Source organism: Carettochelys insculpta, chromosome 3 (genome assembly GCF_033958435.1).
Source record: "Carettochelys insculpta isolate YL-2023 chromosome 3, ASM3395843v1, whole genome shotgun sequence".
Classification (NCBI taxonomy): domain Eukaryota; kingdom Metazoa; phylum Chordata; order Testudines; family Carettochelyidae; genus Carettochelys; species Carettochelys insculpta.
This window is the reverse complement of record NC_134139.1, coordinates 149915265-149942444: the sequence shown is the minus strand read 5'-3', so window position 1 is coordinate 149942444 and position 27180 is coordinate 149915265. Positions and strand designations below refer to the sequence as shown.

At 43.1% G+C, this 27180-nt stretch overlaps 1 protein-coding gene and 1 long non-coding RNA gene across 3 annotated transcripts in view; one reads left to right on the top strand and one right to left on the bottom strand.

The window, feature by feature from the left end:
• The window catches only part of FILIP1 (filamin A interacting protein 1), a 153573-nt gene extending 141642 nt beyond the window's left edge, over window positions 1-11931 (bottom strand). Inside the window, exon 1 of one of the 2 annotated variants that reach the window (XM_074991003.1) lies at window positions 11464-11931. The gene's annotated coding sequence lies outside the window, so the exon portion shown is untranslated. The remainder of the gene's footprint in view (window positions 1-11463) is intronic. The other variant, XM_074991004.1, reaches the window with a different exon arrangement.
• A 2637-nt stretch (window positions 11932-14568) lies between these two features.
• LOC142010523 (uncharacterized) lies at window positions 14569-23390 on the top strand. Its single transcript, XR_012644827.1, has 3 exons — window positions 14569-14814; window positions 22052-22123; window positions 23103-23390. It is a non-coding gene; the product is annotated as an uncharacterized LOC142010523 (long non-coding RNA).
• Window positions 23391-27180: the final 3790 nt, after the last annotated feature.

The following is a 27180-nucleotide window of genomic DNA, read 5'->3' as shown; positions in this document are numbered from 1 at the left end:
CAGTTTTCTTTTCCTGGAGCACTCTCCATCCTGCATGAGAAGGCTCCCTGGAGTACTGTGAGTGGTCTGCCTACCACAGAGCTCCGTTGTTTTAGAAAACCTCCTATGTGTCCACTGGTGTATATGCACTAATGGGAGTCAGAGTATAGAGGAGGTTCTCCTAGATTCTGGTATTTTTACTACTGTGCCATTTGTTGACACACTAATAAACCTACAAGATGCTGCCCAGGACTTCTCTACACACACCCTCTGCTGCAGCTGAACCAGCTCATACGTTTTCCTAAAGCTTCTTAGGTGTTGACATTATTTAGTTTTTATTTGTGTGGGTTTCCCTTATTGCAACACTCAGGAGATATCTCCTGTCTTCACTTTCCCTCTGATGTCCTTTCATTGCTGATTTAACTAGCTGTTTTCCCTGCCTCAGAGCATTGGCTGTCCAGCCACACTTCAGTCTGTCACCCTCCTTTTGAGTCGACATGTTCTTACTCCTCTGGTCAATCAACTTCTCTTCTGTCTTTATGTTATGGAATCGGCTTTCCAAGACAGAAGGGCTACTTGTCCACTACAGCAATCTTTCAAAAGAAATTCTCCTGGAAGATCTCTTCCCAGAAAACTCCTTTAGAAAGAGTGCATCCACACACACTCACACACACAAAAAAAAAGCTCAGATAAAAAAATTGATCCGTTCTTTCGATAGAGCATCCACACAGCCCCCACTCTTTTGAAAGAACGGGCCAGGCATCAAAAAAATCTGGCATCATGAGGACTGCTCTTTCAAAAAAAAAGGGCCTCTGGAGCATCTGTGTTTGCTTTTTTCAAAAGAAGCTTTAGCAAGGAGGTGCTCTGCCTGATTTGGGAGCAGAAGGGGGCTTCCAAAAGAAAAGCCACGTTCTTTCGATTTCTGATCAAAAGAGTGCATTTTGTGCGTGGACACTCCATGTGCTCTTTCGAAAAAGGGCCGGACTTTCCAAAAGAACTTGCTAGTGTAGACACAGCCAGGGGGTTTAAACTCTTTATTTTAGACCCAGTGGCTGAGCACCTCACACTCCATAATGTATTTTTCCTCTCAATATCCCTGTAAGGTTGGGAAAAAACAAGGCAGAGACAGACTATATGACCTATCCAAGATCTTACATGACATTTATTGTGGAGCTGGAGAATGAACCCACTCCTCTCAGTTCCAAGAAAGCACTCACACATGTTCCCTGTAAGCTGAATGCTTGGGCAGCTGCCCAGGAGGGATTCAGGTGCTGCCCAGTAGATTAGCAGAGCCCAGAGCCACCCACAGTGGGCAGCCTGTTGCTATAGGTGGTGCACAATCATGTGCCTTGGTGCACATAAAATTTAATCCACCCATGGATAGAAAAAAAAAGAGAGGAAATATGGACTCTAGCCCTGGGATCGGCCTTCACATCCACTCTGATACTAAAAATGTGAAGCACAGAATGAAAGCTTTTTAAGAAAGACGGACTGTGCATTCAGAACCTAGTGTGAACAGATAACGGAAGATCATCTGAATTTAGCACTGTGGCCTTCACCCACCAGGGTATTATCTCATTAATGTCAGATGCGCTGTTGTTCCTCAAGTATCTCCACTTTAGTGTCCTGAACTCACTGTTGAGAGATATCTAAACCTTGCTCTTCTCTGCATTTATGCCTGTCACTGGAGCTATTTTTAGGTGTTGTTTGCTTCCTCTGATGGAGTTTTTAAGATCACAGTAGCATCCTGTAGCATTGTTGTTCCTGGTATATTTATTCTGTAACCAGCAATTAGACTTTGCCAGTATTCATAACCAGGACAAGAACTGAGCATTGGACAGCTGGTGGATTTTATTTGCAAAGCATCTTCCATGTGCTTCCTTTGTGAGGCATGAACTAAGGAGAGCTTTTACAGTACCATGTAGGTTTATAGAGAATTTTGCCAACATGACTGGTGTTATGCCTCACATGTTTTGGAGATCAAAACTGAAGAACAGAGATACTCTGTGACTTGTCTTAAGAGGTATGCAAGACAGCCAGAAATAGAATCCAGGATCACTTAAGGTGATCTGTTTCTATGGGAAAAAAATCAAGTGATTGTTTTACTGCCATGTAAGTGCTGTAAATCTAAACACCAGTAACGCTGAGGGAAGACCCATGCCTCAGTCCTCTGGTTCTCTCTTATCTTACCTCTGTTCAACATCATCTTTGATCTTCTCATCCTTCAAAGTAGCAAATATACGGTTAAATACCTGCATCACTCAACCAAGAAGCTCTTCTGTGACAGGATGACCTTTCTATAATAGTGTGGGCAGATGTATTACACCATCAGATTCTTCCCTTCAACAATTCTGGCTTTTGTGACATGCACAGAGCACTTGCCACAATCATCTCAGAGTTTTTTCAGTTAGCTCAGGTTTCCAAGTAGTTACAGCCCTGGCTTATCATAGTAAATAATTAAGATCCCTAATTATTGACTCCACTTTTTTTTTTTAAACATGGGAATCAGACATTTAGGAAAACTAAGGCTATGTTTGTTACTGCTTTTTATGGTGTAATCAGAGATTAAAAAGGGCTCCTGGTTTCTACGACTGCAGGTGGTAGCTGTATTAACATGACTTGTCAGCAGATGGGTAAACCTCCTTTGCAGGCTCATTACAGTAGAAGCCTTTCTACTTCTTGGATGGAGAGAGTGCTGGATCCCTTTGAAATCAGCAGGGATGCTTCTTGGTCTTTGCTTCACCCCTTCACCAACTACTGCCCAGTGAGCCTAGACACTGCAGAGGAGACTTTGAGCATGAAACACCCTAAACTACTACTCAGGTTAGCCAGTGCCACTTCTGGGGATGCTGTTTGCCATGTCTGCTTGCTGCTGAGTTCCTCAGCAGGACAGAAGTGGAAGGAGATGTTCAACTTGGGCAGTTTACTCAGCCATGAAAGAGCTTTTCATTATTCCCTTTCTTCTACCCTGCATCCCTGCTGCATTGCCCTGCTTACATGCTCATTTTACTCTCTCTCTCTCTCTCTCTCTCTCCCCCGCCGCCATAGCCCTGGTGTTTGGATTACTTGGAAGGATGAAAGGCAATCTCTGTTTCCATGTATTTTTAGGTGCTTGATTTTTTTTTAAACACCTCCTTGCTTTCTGGTGGATGGCACCCTACTCTCACTGTGCTGTATTGTGGGAGTAAAGGAGGAGGAATAGACAAACTCCTTTACCATGAGCAGTCTTCCCTGGGAGTACTTGTTAAGTGAATGAGGACAGCAAAAGAAGAACACAGCTTTTAACTGCTGTTGCTTTTTTGCCCTTATGACATTTCTGTTAGTACTTTAAAAAAAAAATGGTTTCTCTGTTACTGCTGAAATCCTGAAACTTCACAGAGAGGTTTCTGAAGCGGGTTGATTCCAGTCTACTTGCTACTATTGAGGAGATATCACTCAGTCTATGTGCAGGCCCTCCTGATCTAGATTCAATGGGAGATGTGAAAGGAGTTTAGAGAAATGGGGTCTGTGCCTCTGGTATCTCTCACCTGACTGTGATACTAACTGGACTTGTCCTAACTTATGACAGCCACAGCTGAATCTGGTCCTGCCCCCTGCCCCCTCGCCTCAGTCCTGTGGCTCTGAAAGGGGAATCTGCAAAACCCCTGTCAGCACCAGACCTGGGACTCCTGTTACTGGGTGACTCTGCACACAGGAGGGCTCCCAATATTCCGTGCCCATCAGAAACACTGCCCAGGGAACTCCCTGCCTAGCGTGTCTCGCCCTGGGGCTAAAAATTAAAATATTTTTCCCAGAGATGGCATTTGAACTCCTCACCCATTTAAATGAAACACTGTTCTACCCTGCTCAGAGCACAGTGGCACTTGTTCCTCTTATGGAGAACTTAGAAGTGGAGAAGAACTAAGGGAAAAACTTCTGTCACCTTTCAGCTCAGAGCTGTGGTCTCAGAGAGGGCATGATCATAATCCGTGTCTTTTGGCAAGTAGGGGTTTCATCAGCATTTGCTGTGTCGGTTATTTAGGTCAAGGAGATTTTTGGATAACAGGCTCAGACAGACTTTGAAGGCACTTAAAATGACAAAGCACTGCCTAGAAGCTATTATAGGCAGCACAGTACTGAACCATTGAAGACTAACCAAAAATGCTTTGCCACCTCTCCATCTGTGCCCAGAACTATGTCTTTTAATGGCACAACTAGTCTAGTGAACAGTCTACACTATATATTAGAAAGGTGGTAATAGCCCTTCATAGCTAGGTATTCAGTGGGGTATAAGAGTCCTATCTCCAATGCCCACAAACTGGACTGGAGATTAGATCACATGGTTTTATTTTCTGTTAGTGTGTGTTTGTAAGTATAGTAGTTACAAAGCTAATGGAAATTGCATCATATTTGTTGAACATTCAGTTTGCTTCACTGAAATGGCATCATGAACTCACCACCTAGTCTCCTTCCTGTTGTTGTGAAGCTGTTTGTCATTTAGTTATAAGAATAAGTGGTAAAATAACTTACTTTAGACATGAGTGCATTAGAACTATGACTCACATGTAGGGAGCCAGGGGAAGACCTTTTCAAAGGCCTCTTGGATAAATAAGGCAAGTGAGCAACAAATCAGTTGTACCGAGTTCAGGAATCTGCTGTTTTCAATCACGTTAATTTTGTTTACATTTTCAAAAAATGTCATCCATTTGATAAAGTAATGGAAATTCATGTAGCGACGCTACAGTCCAGTATTACTTTGAATGACACTCTTAAAACAAGTTAACAATATTCTCTACTTACAACTGTTGGAATCGTTACGCCAGTAAAATCTAATTTTCAGTTGTTAAGTCTATTAGTTTTACAGAGCAACAGCACACGTGTGTATACCCCCCATGAATCTCTCAACTAAATAGCTGAGAGGTTGATGCAAAATACATTTAATAAATCTACAAACAACCAAACTACCCACATCATCTCTAAAGGCTATAGACTTTATGGTAGACAGGAGCTCTTTAAATAAGAGACTGGTTTAGGTTCTAAAATATGACTTTTACAATTGCTTTAGAACAAACCTTAGAACAGTATAAATCACATAACATTATACATATTGACATCATTGCCCCAAAAAGGGATGCACAAGAAAAGAAGCTCTTACTGAACTAAAAATTTCATCATCAATAACTGTGTGCTCAGCACACATTGGTGTCTGATGTCTCTCTCACTATTTCCTTCCATCTTTCCTTATCCAGTGCAGAGTGGCTTAGTTTCTGTAGACTAGCTCCGCACCAATCTACTACATCATCTATCCACTCTCTGTGGGGTCTGCCTCTCCTATTCAAACCATCCATTATCCCAAATACTAGGGTCTTGATTTTTCATTCGTCGTTCATTCTGCAAATATCTCCAAAATAGTTGTGGTTTCCATTTCATAATCTTCTGCAGCAGGTTCTCTTGCGGCTGTATCTTCCTATATAATTCCTCATTGGTGACCTTCTGCATCCATCCTATTCTCAGAATCTTTCTATAACAACTCCTTTCGAACACCAATATTCTTCTTTTTGAATCTTTCGTTATCACCCATCTCACATCCGTACAACGTGCTGCTGAATACACACGTTTTCAAGACACCCAGCTTCATCCTTAAGCTAATTTGCTTTGCTTTTCCAGATCTTATCCATCACCTTCAAACTCGCTCTTGCTTTCACTATGCTAGTCGCTATTTCCTTCTTACAGTCTAGGTCATACATTATGTTGCTCCCCAGATATGGGAACTTCTCTAAATTTTCTAGTTCAATACCATCGGCACTGATCTTCCTTCATATTTCCTTATCTCCAAATACCATTGTTTTTGTTTTATCGATGTTCATAATCAGTCCGTACCGCTTCCCTTCTTCGTTTAACACCTGCACCATTTTTGCTAGTTTCTCCTCATCTTCCTCAATGATAACTATATCATGCATGAACCTCAAGTTGTTAATTCTTTTCCTGTGCACGGATGTCCCTTCTACTTCTTCCTTGATCTTGTCCATCGCTCTCTCCAGATGAACATACTTGGCAATAATGGATCTCCTTGTCTCGTACCTCTACTTGTTTTAAACCAACTTCCCAACTCCCTGCATGTTGATATCTTTCAATAACTGTACCAGTCTGCTAACCACTCGGTATGACTCCAACACTGCCCAAGTCACTTTCTGATCTATACTGTCAAATGACTTTTGAAAAATCAATGAAGCAAGTGTATACATTTTTGTTCTTTCATCAAGATTTCTCCGCTATCAGTCTTAGTGCCAATATCTGCTGTATGGTACTTCTATCTTTTCTGAACCCTGCTTGCTCGTCTGCTATATGTTCTTCTATCTGCGATCTTAATCGCTGAGTCAGTATCATTATCAGCACCTTACCTAGATGACTCGTTAGGGCAATCATTCTGTAGTTCTTGCACTCCAATGTACTTCCTTTCTTGGGTATTGTCACTTGCTGGGGTTATAGCTTGTGTGATTTCACTGTGAATTGTTCTTTCATTCGCAGACACCACTGGTTAATATCCACATGGGATAGCTCACTTCATATATTATTTGAAAGTTTTATTATAGAAAACAAAACTCTTCAATAACTATATAGAAATCTCTTCAATTCACAGCCCTGTCCCCCACCCCCACCCCCACTCCCACTCCCAGCCCCAACTTTAATTCTAGCTTGCTAATGTCATCTTAACTGCAAGAGGCAGCCATTTAAAGGGAAAATAATACAAGCTCCAGCTTATTCCCTTGTAATTTGCATGTTTTTCTCCCACTCCCTCAGCAATTCAGACTGTGATGCCAAAGAGCATTTTTTGCCCCCCGGGAAAAAGGCAAACATTTGTGATTAACTTTTAGCTGCTAATGGGACATCTGCAGAATCGGTGAAGTTTCCTTTATAACATCCTATTTTCTCCTTTTCCTTCTCAGTTTGGTAGTATTACAGTTAGCAATTTCCTGTTCATTAGGAAAATAAATAATCATGTTTTATTACTGCACAACACTGATCTCCACTCATATCATTTTTAAATCATCCCTTGATTGTTTGAATAGCCAAGGGGTCGGTGAAATGTCTGTTGGAATGAAGGATATTCATAAATTGCAGAAATATTATTTAATTAGGCTTGTAAGCTATGTGTTCTTCATGACAGGACCTCTGAAAAATTGCCTAGCCCATTGCAATCTGTATCAGTTATGTGCAAAGTCAGGGTGGAGCATGAAATTTTGTAAGTGGGGGCACAGCACGTTTGCTGCTGGGTGTCAGGCTCATCCATCTCATGAAAAATGTTGAAATATGTTACTATTTTTATGCACGTGTATTCCCATTTACGTATTGATTAATAAGTTATTGCATCCTACATCCGTATTTTCTTACACATGTGAAAACCTCTGTCAGGTTTGGATTACAATGGACAAGTTAGGGGAGCCCCGTTAATTGCAGGAACAAAACGTGGGGCTGACCTAAAAAGTTGGCTCACCCTTGAGCTATATGATCTTACGAAGCCATCTTTGAAACTACCACTTCTGGCTTTCACTTCTTCAGGATAAGATCTGAAGAGGTACATCAACAAAAACATGAAGGCAAAAGATGGAAAAACATCTTAAATGGGAAAAAAAATCTCTTCATCCCCATTTAGTAAGATTTTATGTATTTACTGACTATTTTTTTTCCTTGGCCTGATTAGGAATAAAAGTCAAACAAAAGTACAACAGTGTTTGTGAGAAAATGAGAACGATAGACCTAATGATTTAGGCTTCCATAGGGGAATACTATTTCCAAATACATTTGGCACATTACAGCCTTCAGTTATGGTTTTTAGGCTCGAACCCGTTCCCACTGAAATTAATAGCAAAACGTCCATTGTCATTCCATGGGAGCAGCATCCAGCCTTTGTATAAAAAAATATAGATATAAGTAGTCTGTCTCCCTTCTCCCTCAATTGCCACAAACAAATACCCTGGTCTGGATTATAAATGATTTATATTTTGATATAATTAATTCTGTAAGAACAGTAGTTCCTACATGACAAGAGAGAACCTGAGAAATCTTAATTCTTTGCTAACAAGCTGGCTTCCACTCCAGTTGTGTATTCCTAGAACTCAGCAGCACCGTGAATTCCAAACAGCCTTCTGGGTGTCAGTGTATGCATCCTGCTGCCATTTTATGCAATGAGCAGACTCTGAAGTTTGTCAGAAAAGTAAGTGGAAATATATTTCTAATGGTCAATAGGAAGCACATAACAGAATTACAGAACTGAAAACTGAATTTGTGTTTCAAACGCAGAAATGCTAAGTGGGCCCTTACATATCAGTGGCACCAATCTTTTTTGTTTAGTTGGAGTTCTTAATTCTTGTTCAGGGTTTTCAGATGCTAAATTTCCTCTGTATAGTTTCCTATTAGGTTTTATACTGCTACCTTGTCTGTAAAATGCTATGCATAGCATGTAAGAGGATGCAGTCCTACCCCAAGCAGAGTTGGCATTCAAATGATGAGAAATAGCAACATTCTATGAGAAAAGAAGGGGGGAAAACAGAAAACTAGAAGGGACAGTAAAACAGCTCCTTAGAAAAGATTGTTTACAAAGAATTTAACGGCTCTATTTTTGTTTAATGCTCTTGTCAGGGAGTGGCTACTTTTTTGTTAACAACTAAGCACTTAGGCCCCAGGGGCCTGATTTTGCTCCCATTGAAGTTCATAGGGACGTTGCCCTTGGTGTCAATCATAAGGATTTGACCTCTGATTCAGCACAACTCCGAGGCATTTGCAAGATTTAACTATGAGAATATTTCCATTGAGTTCACTGGAACTACCCAGAAGTGTAAAGCTGAGCATCTGTGCAAGTCTCTGCCAGATGAGGACCCTACCTTTTGCAATACTGAGCACAACCCATAGCTTGCTCAATTAGATAAATGGTTTAATATAGCCACTGACATAAGAGAGGAACCAGATAATACCAGAACTGAGATTAACAACCCACAGGACGTAAGAAGAGGGAGGTAGAAGAAATGACAACTGATGTAAGCAGAAGCAGAACGACACTAGGCTTTGAAGGTGAATTCAAGGTTGTTGAACCTGATGTGTAAAGAGGCAGAGCTAGGGCAGGAGAGGGTGACATGTTTGGAATAGTGGGATAAGATGAGGATACTTTGAGGAAGGGAGGCCAGAGAGGACTGAGTTTCTATATTCAAGATGCAAGAATTGAGTCGTGAACCAGCATGGTAACTGTGGATACTGGAGGAAAGGGCTTGACTGTCTTTAGCATTATTATGATATCATTAATTTCGCAGAGGCCGCAGGATCAAGTGGCTCAAATTAGGCCTCTGTCATATGAAGGAGCACTGAAAATGACTGTCTGTGCTTATGCCCACATATCTTCCTAGATAATCTATACAGAGAAAAAAATACAGGCAACACCTGAAGAATATTTTAAATTGGTTTCCATTCTGAACAATAGTCAAAGCTATAAACAAATCACAATGAAACCAGCTGTTGAATAGCTACATTGAATATTTCACAGAGTTGACTGGAAAAATCCCAGAGCCTCTTTGTGGACACCTGTTGAGAGGAGTAATTTTAGCCTGCATGCCCATTTTAAAATGGAAAGGGAAAGCAGAAGAATGTTTAATCATGATTTTTCTTTTGGATGGAGGTTGTCTGCAAACTATTTGAAACTCCCTTCATTTGATCAAGTTTTTGGGCAAATTAGACTGACTTCCTCCCTCCCTCCCTCCCTCCCCTCAAATAAAAGATTTATGGTGGACAATTAGAATGACACTATAAAATGGCATTAAACTAGTGGCATTTCCCCCAGAGAAATCCATAAAGTGAGAGGTCAATCTGTTGTTTCATTTCCACGCTTCTAGTGAATTAACTACCATTGTATTCAGCAAGACAAAATTTATTCTACTCTAGTATCAATGAACATTTTCCACCCTACAGTTTTCTCTAGGGAAGAAAAGGAGGTTGCTGAAGACATACTGATGCACTCACAAAAATCTCAGAATTTCCACTGTGAGCTTGAAAGAGGTTGCAGTCCAGCTGAAATAATTACCATTATTAACTTATGGGGTCACTAAGCAACCACTCTACCCCCTTTTAGGAAATGATCTGGTAAAAATGTAAAATATGATGTCTCTTCAACATTCTTTCCTGGTCCCAGCACTTAATCTTTTCCACTTTGTCGCTGGCAGTAAAATCCCTTGGCACCGCCAAGTCAGATTTGGTTTAGTGCATTGTTAGTTTTATCCAGTTTGTCAACATTTCACAGCTGAACTCTGGTACTGACGCAATTTATCTACTATGCAGGGATGCATCTAGAATCCATTTTGATTAAATAAGAAACTTTAAAACTTCTTGTAAGTGTCTCAGAGTCTGTGCCCTGGGTGTCAGACAAGGTACTGGACACAGCAGCTCATTTCTGATGAGACAATCCTAGACTACAATCTCTTGTCTGTACCAAAGGATTTTTATTACTCCCCTGGTAATCTTTGCCTTCAGACCTTAATTGGTATGGTACGTGGAATAGCTTTTGTAATGAGTACATATTCCTTATCCATAAATGAGAGCTGTCTCTTTTGTATAAAGAAAGCAGTTCTAGAAGGCTGTCGGTTAGTTTTTATTATTCCTTCATTTGACCATGCTGCTTTTGTCAGTTGTGACATAAACTAAACAATTCCTGCTTAAATTACTTGGCAGCTCACGTAGCTGACGGATACATATTTCAAACAGATTTCTCTTGTGCTGTGAGGGGGAAAGGTACTAACTGTCTTCTCTGTTATTAATTTTTTTAAAAAAAGCTTGTAAGTGGCACGCAAAAAAGTTACCCAATTTAAAAATGCTCAGGTGCTATAATCATAAGGACATTTTAAGAAGGGTCTGATCTTTTTAAGGACTTTTTAAGAAGGGTCTGCAACTATTCAAGCAGCAATCTGATACTATACGTATCATAGTAGAAGCACTTAGAGCTGTTGTCAGAAGGGCAGAACAAAATGTACCAGGTGATATCAATGTGATTAATGCTATGGAAAAAACAGAAGAGTAGAAATTAGTAGGTCACAAGGAACATACATAGTTCTGCTACTGTACAGCTATTTTCTCTGGCTTACCACACAGGCTGCTGTTAGCTTTTATAGCTATTAAATCTCTGGCTGCTGAGGGATAATAACCACATTATTATTAAATCTTTGTGTGTCTTCTAACAGCATAAGTTTACAAAAAAACAACTTTTGTGGGTCTCAATCCAGATGCCTTTTTCTAGTGATTACTAACATTGTTTCAACTAAGTCTCAAAAATGCTCCAAGCAACAACAGTTTTATGCTGTGCTAAAACAGAAAAGGGCAGTCACCTTATTTTAGTTTTACTTTACTGGGTTTTTCAAATCAGAAGACTAATCAGAGAGAGAAAAAAGACAAGTAACTTTGACAAGAAAAAAAATATAAACCACATATTACAAAACTAGTGCGCTGGCGGAGTTAGTTCATTCTTACCTGACAGCAGTGAGAACCTAGGAATATATCCTATAATATCAGTTTGTTCCCAGTAGATCACAGCAGCTTGTTCCACACTATCCCCGGCAAATTTAAGACCTAGAAAAGTATCCAGCCCAGAAGTACCCACAGAGATAAGCCTTTTCCACTCTTCTAGATCTATCAGCTGCTGAAGCAGTGCAGAAAATAGGGCAGAAAGCAGAAGAGGAACTAGTTTCTTCTCACAGAAATCCCAGTCAGGAGACACAGAAGGTATGCTCTGTCTGTCCCACACCCAGACTTTTGTTTTAAAATTTTTTCAACTGTTGCTAGGTGATGTTAGGTTCTGGAAGTTTAGTTCTGAGATTGTATTTCCCCTCTTCTGTGCTCTTCACACACAGTTACAGCAATGACTTTGTTGAGCTCAGCTCGCTCCTTCTATATTTAACCAGTGCTCTCAGCAAGTCAAGCTTGTCAACAGCTGAGAAGTTTGGGGCAGGCTTTACTGAGTTCCTCAGCTGCTGAATTATCAGTGGATGTAGAACTGCATAGCCTGGCTACTACGCTAATGAAAGATTGTGGAGAAACTGTCAAATCCTTTTAAGGCCTTCTAGTGACTTCACTGCAGTAATTACTATTTTAAGCAGTACATAGAAGTTCTGTGTTTGGGAATGTGTTTTAGGTTGTTAGAGATGGTGGGGATAGTTGTATTCGCACCAAATCAACTTAAATACTGAAGATTTTCATAAAACCTAGGACGCTTGTTATCTGAAAGCCCCGGCAAAAATAAATAAACCAACATTTGGGAAAATGTTTCAAATTACATGTTTATTCTGAGTAAGTGAGCAATCCATTTTCTGTTTGCACAGTTCAACTGTATCTAGCTAGCATGGAGATATAATGAGAAGCTTGGCTTGAAAGTGTTTAGAGTAACTTTTATTGGGAATAAGACAGTATGAACTGTCTTCTTCCCTTTGGACATTGGTGTTGTAATCCATCCCCTCTTTACCTCCACATTTGAGTCTGTCAGCTCTCACTAGGGATAAAGGTCAAAGCCAGAAAAACTCCAATTTGTGCAGCAGAACAGGCAAGAAAAAATCAGGAACACCGCAGTTGTGTTCTGCCCACTGCACTGTCCCTGTATTTGCATCTGGATCCAATTCATTGTGGTAGTTCTTAAAGTCCTGTAACAGCTTGAAGCCTGACAACTTTAGAGACTGCCAGCCTCTCTAGCTACAAATGGCTGAGATAATTACATTGTCCAGGAAAGGGGCACTGCAGTTCTTGAAGTCCATAGTGAAGTTCTCTAGTGCTGGAGTCAGAACTTTCTCTGCAAATGGCCCTTGGCAATAAAACTCTTAACCATGGGAGTTCAGCCTGAGCCCAGCCTGTTTTTAGAACGCAGTGCAAAAAGTCATCTCTGCCCAAAAGCCCAGTAACCTCTCCTAGCATCTTGCCTTGCAGTCTGAGGGCTGAGAGAGAAAAGGAACGAGGAACACAGAGAAGAATAGAGGAGGAAGACACACTGGAAAAAATACTGATTTGTTATTAATTTGTTTATGGTCATACCTACTATATGCTAATCACTTTTCAGACAAGCTAAGCAAGAGGAATAGTTTCAAGTAAGACTCTAAGGAGTAATAATAATAATAATCCAAGACTAAAAAGGAACATGGTTAACAGTCATCAACTATGTAAAATGTGGTTATAAAAAAGAGGGTTGATTGATTGTTCTTCTTAACCACTGAGGTCAGGACAAAAATGTAATGGGTTAAACTGTAACAAGGGAGATTGAGGTTAGATATTAGGAAAAAACTCTTAATTCTACATATAGATAAACACTGGTACAAACTACCTAGGGAGCTTGTGGAATGTCCATCACTGGAAGATTTTAAGAACAGGTTAGAGAAACATCTGAGGGGATGTTCTAGATAATGTTTGGATCATTTAATGCACTCTGCAGCATGGAGGGAGAACTGTTAAGGTCCCTTCCAGCCCTGCATTTCTGTGGTTCTATTTTTATTACCCATAACTTGCGTTCTTGATGCTTACAGATTACATTAATGGATTATAAATACTCTCCATGCGTAATTTCTTATGGGGGTCTAGTAAGAGCTAATACTTTCTCATGGTGTATTTAAATATTCGGCTTGGGTAGAGGACTAATAAGAATTAAGAATAATTATAAATGCAGAGATCACTGGTTGGTGGAATTTATCTAAGAGCTAGCAGATACAGAAGTCAGGAGATTTGTATCCTGTTCAAAGCCCAGTGTCATGTACTCAGGGTACATCTACACTAAGGTAGAGAGTTGATCCCAGATATTCAATTCTATCCACGCCATTAGCATAGTGAGAATCGATGTATCAGAATCAACTTTCTTATACTGTGTAGACCAGGGAACTTCAGGTTTGCACTGACGTCCCTTACTCTGCGCAGAAGGTTGGAGTAGCAGGGTCGATGGCTGAGCCCAGAGAGATCGATTTTGATGTGTCTTTACACACACGGCAAAGTCGAACTCCAGGTCTACCATGATGCAGTCGATCAGCTGATAAGTATAGGTTGAGCCTCCCTCTTTGAACTTGGAGAAGCCAATACAGCAACAGAAGCCTCGCATTTTCCGTGCCTCAGACTTAACCTTGGGTTGCCTAAAATCACTGGCCACTTTGATGATTGTTAAAGTGACCATCTGTCCCATATTAGGTGGGACGGTCCCATATTTGGGGCACCAAAAAGGTGTCCTGACTTATTTTTTAAAAGGGACGAATTGTCCTGTATTTAGGCCCTCGGGGACTAGGGGTAGAAGCAGGAGTACCCATGGCTATCACCCAAATGATGGTGGCCTCAACTTTCCTGTTAATGGATATGCTGCTACCGGCATTGCATTAGCTACGATTACATTTAAGCAAAGAACACACAAACACGAGAAAATTTAGCTTTAATTCACTCCATCCACTTTAGGAGGAGTTACATTATGAGAGACCAATACAAACACCCAAGCCAGTGGCTTGCAACCGACAGTGACAATCTTCTTTGAGCTAAATCTGCTTAGCCTTGTGCAACTGCAACCTTAGGTGCCAGATATGCCCCATAAAGTGCAGTGTGATTCCTGTAGGGCTTCCTAGGAATACTGTTTGGAGAGAATAATATCTCCTAAACTGGTAACACTGCAACTTTCTAAGAGAGCTTTCTTCTCTGGACACAGGGAAAAGAAAAGGATAAGCACTGCTACTACAGAGCTTGCAATGGCAGTCAAAGACATGGCAGTTATTGAAGTAATATGAGAGAGGGGCACATGGAGCATCAACAACAAAACTTGCTGAACCATTATCTTCTTGGCCTTCTGACAATGTGTGATGTTTTTGGATTGAGGTACAACCTTATAGACCATTGTTGCAACTACTATTCTACATTTACTCCAAATCTTGTACCAATGTTGTCAAGTGAGATGTCGATGGAAAAGTTAAGGTTTGCTGGCTATAACTCTGATATTTATGTTCTTATTATTGGATGGATGCATTGATGTGTGGTGGAGTCACAGCTGTGCAGGGAACCGTTGTCTCCCGGACAGGGTGGTGCGTGTTGCATGGTGTTGGCTGCACTGTGTGTGTTGAACGTTTGGGCGGGCTTTGAGGCCAGGGCAGCACATTGTCAGGAGTGAACCTGGCTCACTTGAAATTCCTCCTAAACTAAAGGTAAATTATCAGAACTTCAGGGAAGACTTAACGGACCCTTTTACCTAAACAAACGTAGAGTTTGTTGGGTTCCCCCCTTGCTTCACAATACATGCTAGATATTGAAACAGATTATCCAAAGTACTTCAGTATGGTGTCACTGAGCCTCACTGTGCCTTCAAGAAGCCAACTGGAGAACTGTGACAGGAGTTAAAATTGAGAGCTTGGCACAGATCAGCCCCAATAGTACACGTGGACATAAATTAAATGTTGAATACAATCACAAATTTCCAGCTAAGTGCTGAATTTTGCAAAAGATTCTTAACACTATCCTAAAATAATGATTTAAAGAAAGCCTGCTAAAATAATCATTTGCTGGTGTCTTGCTGCTTACTATCAGACGTAAATGGGAAATACACAGTCCATGGCAAACTGCACAGTTATAGCAGACTAAGGTAAAAAGATTCAGAGGAGTCTGATTGTCTTGCAAAATAGCAGCATAGTGTTTTCTGATTACATTTAAACTAAAACTTAGTTTAACATTCTCTGCCACAATCTTATTACTGGAAACTAGATACTTTTTTTTAAAAGCCACCATTTGCACGCTCCCTTATTAAGACAGCCAGGTCACAAATTCATTTGACTTAGATTACAGAGATATAGCTATGAACCTGAGTGGCAGAAAAGAAAATTTTCCCATAACTTGCTATACAAAGCAATATAAACAAATTACGGACATGTATCGTGAAGGAAACTGGTACATACATGTTTATACAGGACCCAGAGTAGATTGGGTGGAGTTGTGTGCCCCTTAGTTTGAACAAGAATCTTCAGTCATATTAGGAATATGATGGGAATGTTAGAATATACAGTGATCTAAATTGTGCATTGTGCAAATTTAGTTCTGCATCTGTATTTCAGATATTAGCTCCTGGAGTAATACCCACAAAATAGCTAGACAGCATGTCTGGGAGGGACTATCCAGGTTGATTGGCCCATCAAGAAACATTCAATGGACAGTGAAGTATAGGAGGCATCCACCTACATTGAATAGACTTTCTTGCAAACCTTCAATCTGTAATGTGGGGAGTAGCATCCACTGCAAAAAAAAAAAAGAGACATACATAGACAGGTGAGTTCCCATGCGGTTCCAAACACCATCCTGTTGCTGGACTTTTCCACAGCAAGAAAATTGGGTTTCTTCCACACATCAGGGGATAAAATGGGCCCTGGAACCCCCTCCGTTTTGCCTTTAATCCTGCTTCTTATCTCAGGAGGAACTCTGCTACAAACTGAAGCCCTAAACAAGGGACTGAATGACCCATCCAAGCTGAAGATGAACTCCAGAGACTTGACTTAAGACAGCAGTTTATTCTATCACTGCAACAAGCCTGAACCAAGAACTTTAACAATTTTAACTTTTCTTTTTCTTTCTTTCTTTCTTTCTTTCAATAGCCTTTAGATTTTAGATTCGTAAGGTGTCATTTTTGGGTAAGATTCTAAGTTATAAATTGACCTGGAAATGTAGTTGGACCTTTGGGATTAGAAGAAAGTTTTTATTTGACTAAAATGGTTTTCAGAGCCTTTCATCTGTACAAGAAGTGCTATGAGTGGCGACACAAGAGAACTGAAGTGTCTGAGGGAACTGCTTGTTCGACTTCTTGTTAGACAGCATGGCAAACAAAAGTTCTCTTTGTGACTGGCTTAATGTGCCCTAGAGTGGAGGAACCCCAGTCTTGAGCTGTGGCAACTACACCTCTAAGCAATTCAGCCCAGATTGGTGCTCTCAGTAGTATTCTCCCGGTGTCCCTTTGTTACACCAGGCCTTGTAGTCAAATCTAATTTGTCAGGACTCCACAGTCAGCTCTCTGCCTACTATGTAGCAGCGCTGATTAAGGTAACTATGGGCCACATTCCATCAGTCATACTCTTGTTGCATCCTACTTTCCTTTGAGAATACAGTAAAACCCTGATTATCCAACATAACCAGGAAGGAGCGATGGTCAGTTAACTCAAAATGTCAGATAATTGGGTGGAGGGAATGGAAAGGGGGAGGATACCTGGGCCCCTTCTGCATGGCAGGCTGCTGTCTGCCCCAGGGCCAGCTGCCTGCCAGCTGCCCGCTCCCCAGGGCTGATTGCCAGCTGCCATAAGGCGGCTACCTGGAGCAGGCTGCCAGCTGCCACAGGGGCCAACTCCCTGGATGGACATTCACCACTGGCCCAGGGTGGGGAGCCCGTGCTGGCCCTGGGGTGCAGAGCCCCAGCCGGTGTAGGGTGGGCTGCCAGCTGCTGCAAGCTGGCTCCCCAAGGTTGGCTGCCTGTGATGGGCTGCCGGCTGCCATGGAGTCAGCTCCCCAGGCTGGGCAGCCAGCTGGGTCCTGGTTGCCATGGGACTGTGGGAGATTATCCAACCCCAGTTAGCCAACATTCCATTTTATCCCACATTGTCCCAGGTGGTGTCAGATAAAACGGAATGTTGGATAACGGGGTTGGGGGGCAGGTTGGATAATCAGGGTTTTATTGTATCTTGATTTCTTTCAAGGGAACTATTTGTGAAGTTGTGTTCTACTCAATGGGGAGAAAGGGTGAGAAAATGTGGTCTCACAGAAATCAAGAAAACATCAGTCACCATCTTTGAATGTAATGTTAGCAGCAGACATATGGGGATGTTCATTATCAAACGCACAAAGGACCATTGTGCCAGTCAGAGTCACCACGGCTAACAGTGTTTCACAAGATTTGTGTGGTGAAAGTCCCACATCTGACTCCACCTTGAGACTCCATGAATTTCTGAAGTGGCCAGACAGATGATGCTGGGTAGGGCCTGGGTATACCCCCTTCCTTGAAGATGTTAAGAGGGAGGTTGAGAGTGTGGTGTGCTGGTGTTGTTTTTTCCATCCTGGCAATGGGGGTAAAGAGCATGCAATGCTGCTGTTGAGTAAAATGAGCAAGTGAAGGAAGGCTAGATATTTGTGAGAGTGTGACATTTACACAAAATCAAACTACTTTATGCTTGTGATTTAGCACGGACAGGGCATATGGCATATGGAATGCCACTAGACACAGATATGACTTGCACAGATTTTGCACATCACCTTCTTCTTCAGGGGCTTCTAAGATCTTAAAACACTTGATGTTACCTATGATGACTATCTGCAGAACCGAATGTTGTACACGTTCCCAGTAACCTAAACATCTGACTAAAAATGAAAAGCCAAGAATGACTACAGGTTATAGAACTGTTTATTGTCGAAAAACATTAATGGCCTCACCTTATGTTTCCCTATCGTAGAATCACAAGGGACCTCCACAGGCAGGACCAAGCACCATCCAGACCAGAGGTTTCAAACTGTCGTCTCTTCCTGTTGCCCAAGGTCTGCACCTTCCCACCACCCTCCTGCCCTCTCCCCTCATGATACCCCATCAGCCAAGGGATGTGACCATGGGACAGGGATTACTGGGTGGCCTGGCATGAGGCAGCAGCAGTGGTTGGACCCTCTAATTCACCGGCAGTGGCAGGAGCTGTGGAGAGCAGAACTTGGTGGCCGCTCTAGCTCCATTTCACTCTGTATCCCCATGGCTCCTGCCACTGTGGGGAGAGTGGGGGACCCTGACTGATGTTGCCGCCCTGCACCAGGCCCACCTCCCCCAGTAAACCCCAAAGCTGCATCCCTTTGGTGACAGGGTGCTCTCTGGGGGGAGAGGGCAAGACAGGGACAGGAAGGGGCAGGGCTTGGGTGACAGGAACAGGCAAAACCCCAGTTCCAGGCTGGATTGCACAAGTGCTCGTCTGGGAATGGTCCATGGGCCGTATTTCTCCCTCCTCCTTGTAATAACCTTTTAGATATTAACTGGTATCAGGTTCCCTCTCCATCTCCTCTGTTCCAGATTACACAAACACAGTTCTCTCAATCTTCTCTCACACGTCACGTGTTCTCGACCTTTAATCGGTTCTGCTGCTCTTTTCTGGAACCGACCCTAGCAGGGTTGCCAACTTTCTAACTGCAGAATACCCATCCATGTTGCCCTGCTCCTGCCTCACCTCAGCCCCAAGGCCCAACCCCGCCTACACCATTCCCACTCCCTCTCTCCATCACTCACACCCCCCCTACCACCACCACACGCCCATGGTCACTTATTTCTTTTTGCCAGGCTGAGTCACAGGGCTGAGATGCAGGAGGAGGTGAGGGCTCCAGGCTCAGGGCATGGGCCCTGGGTGGGAATTGGGGATGAGAGCTCTGGGCTAGGAGATGGTGCGCAGCGACTTGGAGTGTGGCAGGGAATACAGGGTGTGGGCTCTAGGGTGGAGCCAGAAATGAAGGGTTCTGGGTGAGGGAGGAGGCTCAGGCTGTGGCAGGCAAGTTAGGGTGAGGCAGGTAAAGGCCTCAGCTTGGGGTGTGGGCTCTGGGATGGGGCTATGGATCAGGCTTTGGGCTCAGGCTGGGGTGTTGAAAGGGGATCATGGTGTGGGCTCCAGGAGGTGCTGACCTCAGGCAGCTACTGGGAAGCAGCTGCATGTCCCTCTGACTCCAAGGTAGAAGGGTAGCTGGGGGGCTCTCCACACTGTCCCTTGCCCATAGATGCCACGCCAGGCACCAGCTCTGCAACTCCCATTGGGTGGGAACTGTGGTCAATGGGAGATGTGGGGACAGCCCCCTGAGCAGCCCTCTGCCTAGGAGGGAGAGGACCACGCTGCACACAGCTGGGCGTAGAGTTTGCTCGCCCTGCTGGAATGGCGGTCAACCAGATTTTTAGTGGTCCAGTCAGCTATGTTGAGCAGACCCACCAGGGCCCCTTTTGAACATGCATTCTGGTAAAAAACAAGATGCCTGGCAACCTTATAACCTAGTTCTTACACGTCACCAGTGCAATGCTTTAATTTCACATAGATATTTAAAAAAGGATCAAGCCCACAAAGACACGGCGATACTGCTGCAAAAGCGTAAGCTGAAGGCAAAATGTTGTGACCAGTTTTGTTGCCTGTACTTCAAAAAGGAGGTTGAGAAATTGGAAACGTTTCAATAAAGAGTGATTCAATAAATTGATTCAATAAAGAATGATTTAAAGTCTAGAAAACATTACTTATACTAAAAGACTTAATGTTCTCTGAGACAGATCTTTGTAAGAAATTGGTCACAGTCTACAAGTGCCCACATGAAGATGAAATTTCTGCTACTACAGGGCTCTTTAATCCAGCAGAAGGGCACAGTTAATGCAATATTTGGAAGCTGAAACTAGACAAATTCAGACTAGGAATGAGGTACACATTTGTAATGGTGAAAGTAATTAAAAATTGAAACACCTTAGATAGGAACATAGTGGATTCACATCACTGGAAGTCTTTTAATCAAGACTGAAAGCCTTTCTAAAAATACGGCCCAGTTTCGTGCTTCTGACCTGATGGGTGATGACTCACAAAAGGGCCCATGGAAGGCAAATGGAGAAGTTGTAATGTGCTGGTAAATTCATTACAATCTAAAGGAAAGGGGAAAAAAATCTCACTTCCCACCCACCCTGATACTTCATAGTTAAGTACTATCCGTCATCCACTTGAAACACACACACAAACATTATGAATATGTATCATTGATATATTGTTTAACTCTTACTAAAACATGAATTTATTTTTTATGTCAAATAAGGAGTTATCGGCCCAGAAAGGTTTAAAAACACTGCTACAGTGCAAAGAGAAGTTATGGGCTTGATGAAGAAATTACTGTGTGAAGAATTAGGGCTTGTTTTAAGCAGGAGGTCAGGGTTGATAATAATAATAATAGTCCCTTATGGCCTTAAAATATCTATGAATCTATGTAATCTACTTTTAGAAGGCAAAATATGGAATAGGGATTTTATTGTCATCTTCTCTGCCCCTCACTGCGTTATCTGAGCATATCTTATTTCCTGCAGAAATGAGGGCGCATGGCATGTAGTCTTTATTTCTCATTGCTGTCTAAATATTTGTCTATTTTATGTAAGCAATACGTATAACTTTATCTCCTTGTGTATCTTGCGTGAATCCCATTAAGGACAATATTGTATTAGCAAACATTTGGGTTAGTGCTTTCGATTTACAGAAGGGTGAAAGTAGTGTAACACTTTATTCCTTCTGCTAATCAGACTAAAAGTGAGATCTAGTACCTTGGGGGTCCTCTTAATTTTTATGACAGGGAGCAATAGGATGCATAAGGATAAAAAACCACATTGTTATTTTAGGCACCGCTACTGCCCTCGGCTCTCTCTTGGCTTCCTTCTGTTCCCTTTCTGGTTTAGCAGAAGTTATTTTTGGTGATGTTTGGGTCAGTGTTGTCTTGGCTCTTGTCTGTTGGATCTCTATGTTTAAAGGGCGGATATATTTTTACATTTTTCTGGGTATTAATGTTACTGCATAAATGCTGCTTTTGCTTTCATATTCCATATTCCCAGCCCACCCAAGCATATACATTCCCAGTATCAAAAAATAAAGCACATTTCTGCCTTTTAGCTTAGATATAATTTAGTTGCCTAATCTGTAATCCTGTGAAATTCATAGAAGTCAGTAAAATAGTGTAAGATTTCAACATACAATTGTTAGTTGTAAATATCCCTAAATTGTGTAATTGTGAAAAATATACTTCAGTATTTTTACCAACAGTGTGTATATTTTATTTTTATATACATTTACTTTCCTGATTCTGATATCTATAAAACATGTGCCTTTTAACTGTAGTTTACCAATAATATACATGTAAATTACATGCAGGTACTCAATTACTCAGGTGACTTACCAAAAAATAAACTTCCTGGTTTGTTAAAGAAATAATTCCAGACTTCTGATAACAGGAACATTGAGAGCAGTTTGATCATCCTTGTGGTAATTTGTGTGCGTGTGTGTGTGTGTGGATACTTTAATCAATGAGTTATAAATAGTGAAATTTCCATTTCCTTCTTTCACAGGCTATCATGAGCTATATTCTGTATTTAACCATCCCAAAGCTATTTTGGACTGTTGTCTTACTTAAGGACAAGGTATGTTGTAAGACTCTGTCATTTCAATTATTCAAAACTAATATTTTACCTGAGATATTTTAGCATTTAGCAAAAATATTGAGTAATTTCTCCAGGTAAAATGAAATAAACCAAAGTTGGCCAGGAACACATAAATTAAGATGCATAACTTGGTCAAAACCATATGTCACATGGATTCGAAGCTTTTAAGTTCCTCTGGCACAATGGAAATCTTGATATCACAGTAAAGCTCATCTTCAGGGTGTTCTGAGGCTGTGGAGTGAACTCCCTCATTAAAAGGATGACTCTCTCTTTGTTAAATGTTCTTCTCCAAGATGTGTTGCACGTGTCCATTCTCCTTCAGTAGATTTTTCCCTTGGTGGTACAAATTGGGGCCACGCAGGCACCTCTTATTGCAGGGGTGGCCAACCAGTTAGGGACAAAGAGCCACAGAGAGAGTGCAAAGAGCCCTGTGGCTCGAGTGCAACGAGCCACGTTATATATTTATTTTTATCAATGGATTGATAGAGAGACAGATACATACAAATAAATAATACACGGCTCAATGCCCACCCCCTCCCCCAGAGCCAGGCACCCCCAGCCCCCTACTCTAACCCAATCCCCCTCTCCTCCTGCAGAACCAGGTACCCCCAGCTCCCCACGATAACTCAACCCCCACCCCTCTGCCAAAGCCAGGCACCCCCAGTCCCCTCTGCTCTAACTCAATGCCAGTGACTCACCAGAGCCACCGCCATGGCCGCCACTGCTACCACACGCTTCTCCCACCGAGCGGTAGGGCGCATGCTCAGAGCGGTGGATGGCACTCCCAGTGCACGGCTCTGAGGAGGAGCCACATTTAGTGGCTCAAAGAGCCCCAGGTCGGCCACTCCTGCCTTACTGCTTAATTTTTACTAGACAGGCTCAGCTGTCAGAGAATCTAGGACTAGCCCATAAACTCTTCTCTTTAAGTAGAGAAGACTGACTTTTCCTTCCTGAGCAGAAGCTTCAGCGCACTGAAGATGGTCTGGATCATAGGCATGCTGAATTCTACCTGGTTCTGGGACAGATCTTTCCTCAACAGTTATCCAGGTATGGAAACACCTGAACGCCTGTTTTCATGAGGAATGCAGCCACCACGGCCATGCATTTTGTAAATAGGTCATCCAGGGCAAGGCTAGAGCAGGTCCTGGGGGTTGGAGGTGGCCAGTTTATGGGCCCCTGAGAATAAAAGGTGCTGCAGCCCTAGGAAATCAAAAAACAACAGAGGCTGGTAGGTGCCAGGTCAGAAGGAGAGCCACACCCCACCTGTGATGCTGGGCTGAGTGTTCACAGCAAAATTCCTCGAATGTAGATTGGCACCACTTGAGGCCCATTGTCAGTCTAGTACTCTGAGTCTCTTGACTGTCAATCCTTTTGCAATAGGTTGGCCAAGCCTGTTGATGTCTCCTACAAGCAAACATTTGAATAAGTACATAGCTAGTATTCATCCCTTCAAATGCAAAAACAATAAACGCATGTGAATAACAGAATCAGCCAAATCATCAGCTTTCAATAGACACTGCGCTAGGCTCACTTTGTACAAAAAGTGGTGAGAACTTACAACAGTGGTTGCAGCGTTTTGTATGTACATCTCAAAACTCAATAACATCACAGCCCCATGTACTGACAGCCCCACAGCCCCTGCAGCGGCAGATCTTGCAGCCTGATGAAACCAGCCTGTCTATGTCTGGCATCGGGAAGGTGGGGACGGAGGTCACTTACACCAAATTCAGGGAGGGTAATGGTGAATCAGAATGGGGCTCTGCTTGTCCTTTCAGCTTTGGCTCTCTTCTGGGACACACTGGACCTGATGCAGAAGTTGACACACTCAAGGGAAGGAGGGGTAGGTCAGGGTCAATGCACCAGTGTGTATCCTGTGCAAATGAGCCCAAACTCCCCCCCATCTCTGGGGCTGATATGTTGTGCCCAGGGAGGAATATCTGATCTTGGAGCTTGAGAAGGGGATTGTCACAAGTTGTCTTTGTCTCCCTCGACTGGACTGGTCCCATCCTTTTTGAGTTCCTGATTCATAAACAGCTCATCAGGATGCAGCAGACCCTTTACATCTCACTGAATCCAAACCCTGTGGATCAGAAAATGGAGTGACTGTGAGGAAAATTTTTGCCCTGAATTTCTGTGCTAGTAAGGGAGAAAAGCTTGTTCCCTTTGGGCTCCCCTGGTTCCCTAGGAAGGAGGCTGTGACTCTTCTGTGAGAACTATCTCCTGGATCTCCTGGGGCATTTGGGTGTGGAGGAAAGAGACTTAAGGATTTCACCCCCACAGCAAGCTAAGGTCCTGACTTGAAATTTCATCTTCTTCTGCTGTCCCTGAAGGAGAAAGGGCCCAGCATAGCACTGCCCTGACCGAGGATGGTCCATTAGCGTGTAGGCTAGGAGGACAGACTGGAGAATGAATTTCCAATTTCTCCTTAGCACTAAGGTAAAACTGTCCCTGCCCTCTACACTATGATTACCTCCAAGATGTACTGTAGCCTTCCTCACTCTGGGGACTCTGCCAGTAGTTTTCCCAGCATTGCATGCCTGAGGCCAAACAAGACCCTGTCCACAGCCTGCAAAGGAAGGGACAGCACTGGCTTGCAGTTGGAAAATTGGGAAATCCTCCCTATCCATAGTCCCCTGCTCGGACAAACCACACTGAGACCGTGAGAAGTGGGAGCCTGAGAGTTCTCACCAGGCATCTTAAATGACAGTCTGGGTCACCACTAGAGGGGGTCAGTCTCAGAGCTCTATTCCAGCCGACCTCTTTGTGAAGACCTGCCACAAAGCCATAAGAGAGTGGGTGTTTCTCAGGTTGCCAATGCCTTGCACCTCTGCCCTGCCTGGCTGACATCAGGGTTTCTGCATGAGATCAGCACATCCCACCACCTTTCCCCAGCTGGTCTTTTTGAAGTCACTACTATACCCACCGCTCTCCTACACGGCTGATGGCCTGCCACTAGCTGGCACCATGTGACACGTTAACCAACCAGAAAAATGTGCTCTCAGATGAGCTATAAAACAATAATTATAGACATTAGTCAGCTAGAAGAAGTGGAACATTACAGAGAATTAGAAACTGCACAGACACAATAATTGGAGAAAAGCAGCACCATCAATCAATCAAACTCATGATTGTTTGTGCCTTATTTGTTTGGTCTTGAAAGAGAACAAAAGGACCTGAATCTTCCTTGTCAATAGTGGTGACTCCAAGATCTCTGTCTGGTGCAGCTAATTTAGAACCCATTATTGTCTATGTGTAGCTAGAAATCTCTTTTCTAATGAGCATTACTTTGCACTTACCATTGCTGAATTTCACCTGCCATCAGGCTGCCCCATCATCCAGATTTGTGACCTCCCTATTTAGCTCTTCTCAGTCTGCATTGGACTTATCATTGTAATTCGGTTTGTATCATCTGCACACAGTGCCATTTCTCTCTTCACCTTCTTTTCCAGACTATTACTGAAAGCATTGAACAGCACAAGAGCCAGAACAGATCCTCGGAGGAATCCACCAATCACCTCCCTCCTTTGTGAGCTCCAGTGAGCCATAGGCCACCTGCAATCTGTCTGTGCCAGAGCTAGAGGCTTTCTAAAGAGGACAAGAAAGACTTGAGCAGCAGTGGTATTCTGGGCAGGTGAACAGAGATCCTGGAGCAACAGAACTTGGGATCATTAACTTTCTGTATGATCTGCCAATCTCTTTCAGAGAGGTAGCCGTGTTAGTCTGTATCTTCAAAAACAACAAGAAGTCCTGTGGTACTTTATAGACTTACAGATGTTTTGGAGCATAAACTTTCATGGGCAAAGACCCGCTTCGTTCACTTCGTCAGTGATTTCCTGTTCACTCTGCTATGCTCTGTCACGGCTTTTAAATCTCTCCCTCGTGCTCCTCTTTTGTGCCCTCCACTCCACACATCCCACACACAAAAATCCCCAGTCCCAAGCCACTTTTTCATCAGGGATTAGCTCTCAGAGCTCTCAGAGCCACACAATGAGGCTCGGGCACCATCAGGCTTCAAAATCAGACGTCATTTGCATGCAAGCAGGCGGGTGAGGGTGCCTGGACACAAACAGCAGAAGGAAAGAGGATGCGGTGCTTTTGCTTTTCATTTGGACATACAGGGCCAAAGTCAGCTTGTCAGTGCCATCTGCTGGAAAGGTCCCTCTCCTGTTCTGTCACAGGGACAGTCTCCCCTCCCGCCCTCCCAACACAAGGCACTTCTCTGTGCCGCGGTTTATGGCATTGGCCTGGTGATCTTATCACGTCCCACAAGCTGAGCAGCGCTATTGCCTGGAGGATAATTGAGGTGCTGATGATCCTAATGACCCAGCTCTCTGAGCTAGTGCATGCAGGCACTGCGGCAGCAGGTGGCGGGGGGGGGGAGGCTGATGGAGGTGCCCTCTCACAAAGAGGTTATTAAATCCAAGGTCCTGACCATCTACCTGGAGGGATCCCAGGGTTTCTCCTCCAACATAGGGAGGCCCTCGAAATGACACAATAATATTCCCCCTGCAGGCGCCATTGGGTCGAAAAACCCACTTCATTTGCTATTCTAAAGCAAAAGGTAGCATCAGCAGGAATTGTTATAGAGCCTTCTTCATCCCTGGCACCATGTGTCCTCAGGAATTCCGTGGGCTGTGCTGCCAGAGACAGCAGTTGTTCAACCTCACAAGGGCTGTGTCTACACTAGCCCCAAACTTCGAAATGGCCATGCAAATGGCCACTTCGGAGTTTACTAATGAAGCACTGAAATGCATATTCAGCACCTCATTGGCATGTGGGCGGCCGCAGCACTTCGAAATTGATGTGGCTCGCTGCTGTGTGGCTCGTCCCGACGGGGCTCCTTTTCGAAGGGACCCTGCCTACTTCGAAGTCCCCTTAGTCCTATGAGCAGATGGGAATAAGGGGACTTGGAAGTAGGCGGGGTCCTTTCGAAAAGGAGCCCCGTTGGGACAAGCCGCGTGGTGGTGAGCTGCGTCAATTTTGAAGTGCCGCGGCCCCCCGCATGCTCATGAGGCGCTGAATATGTATTTCAGTGC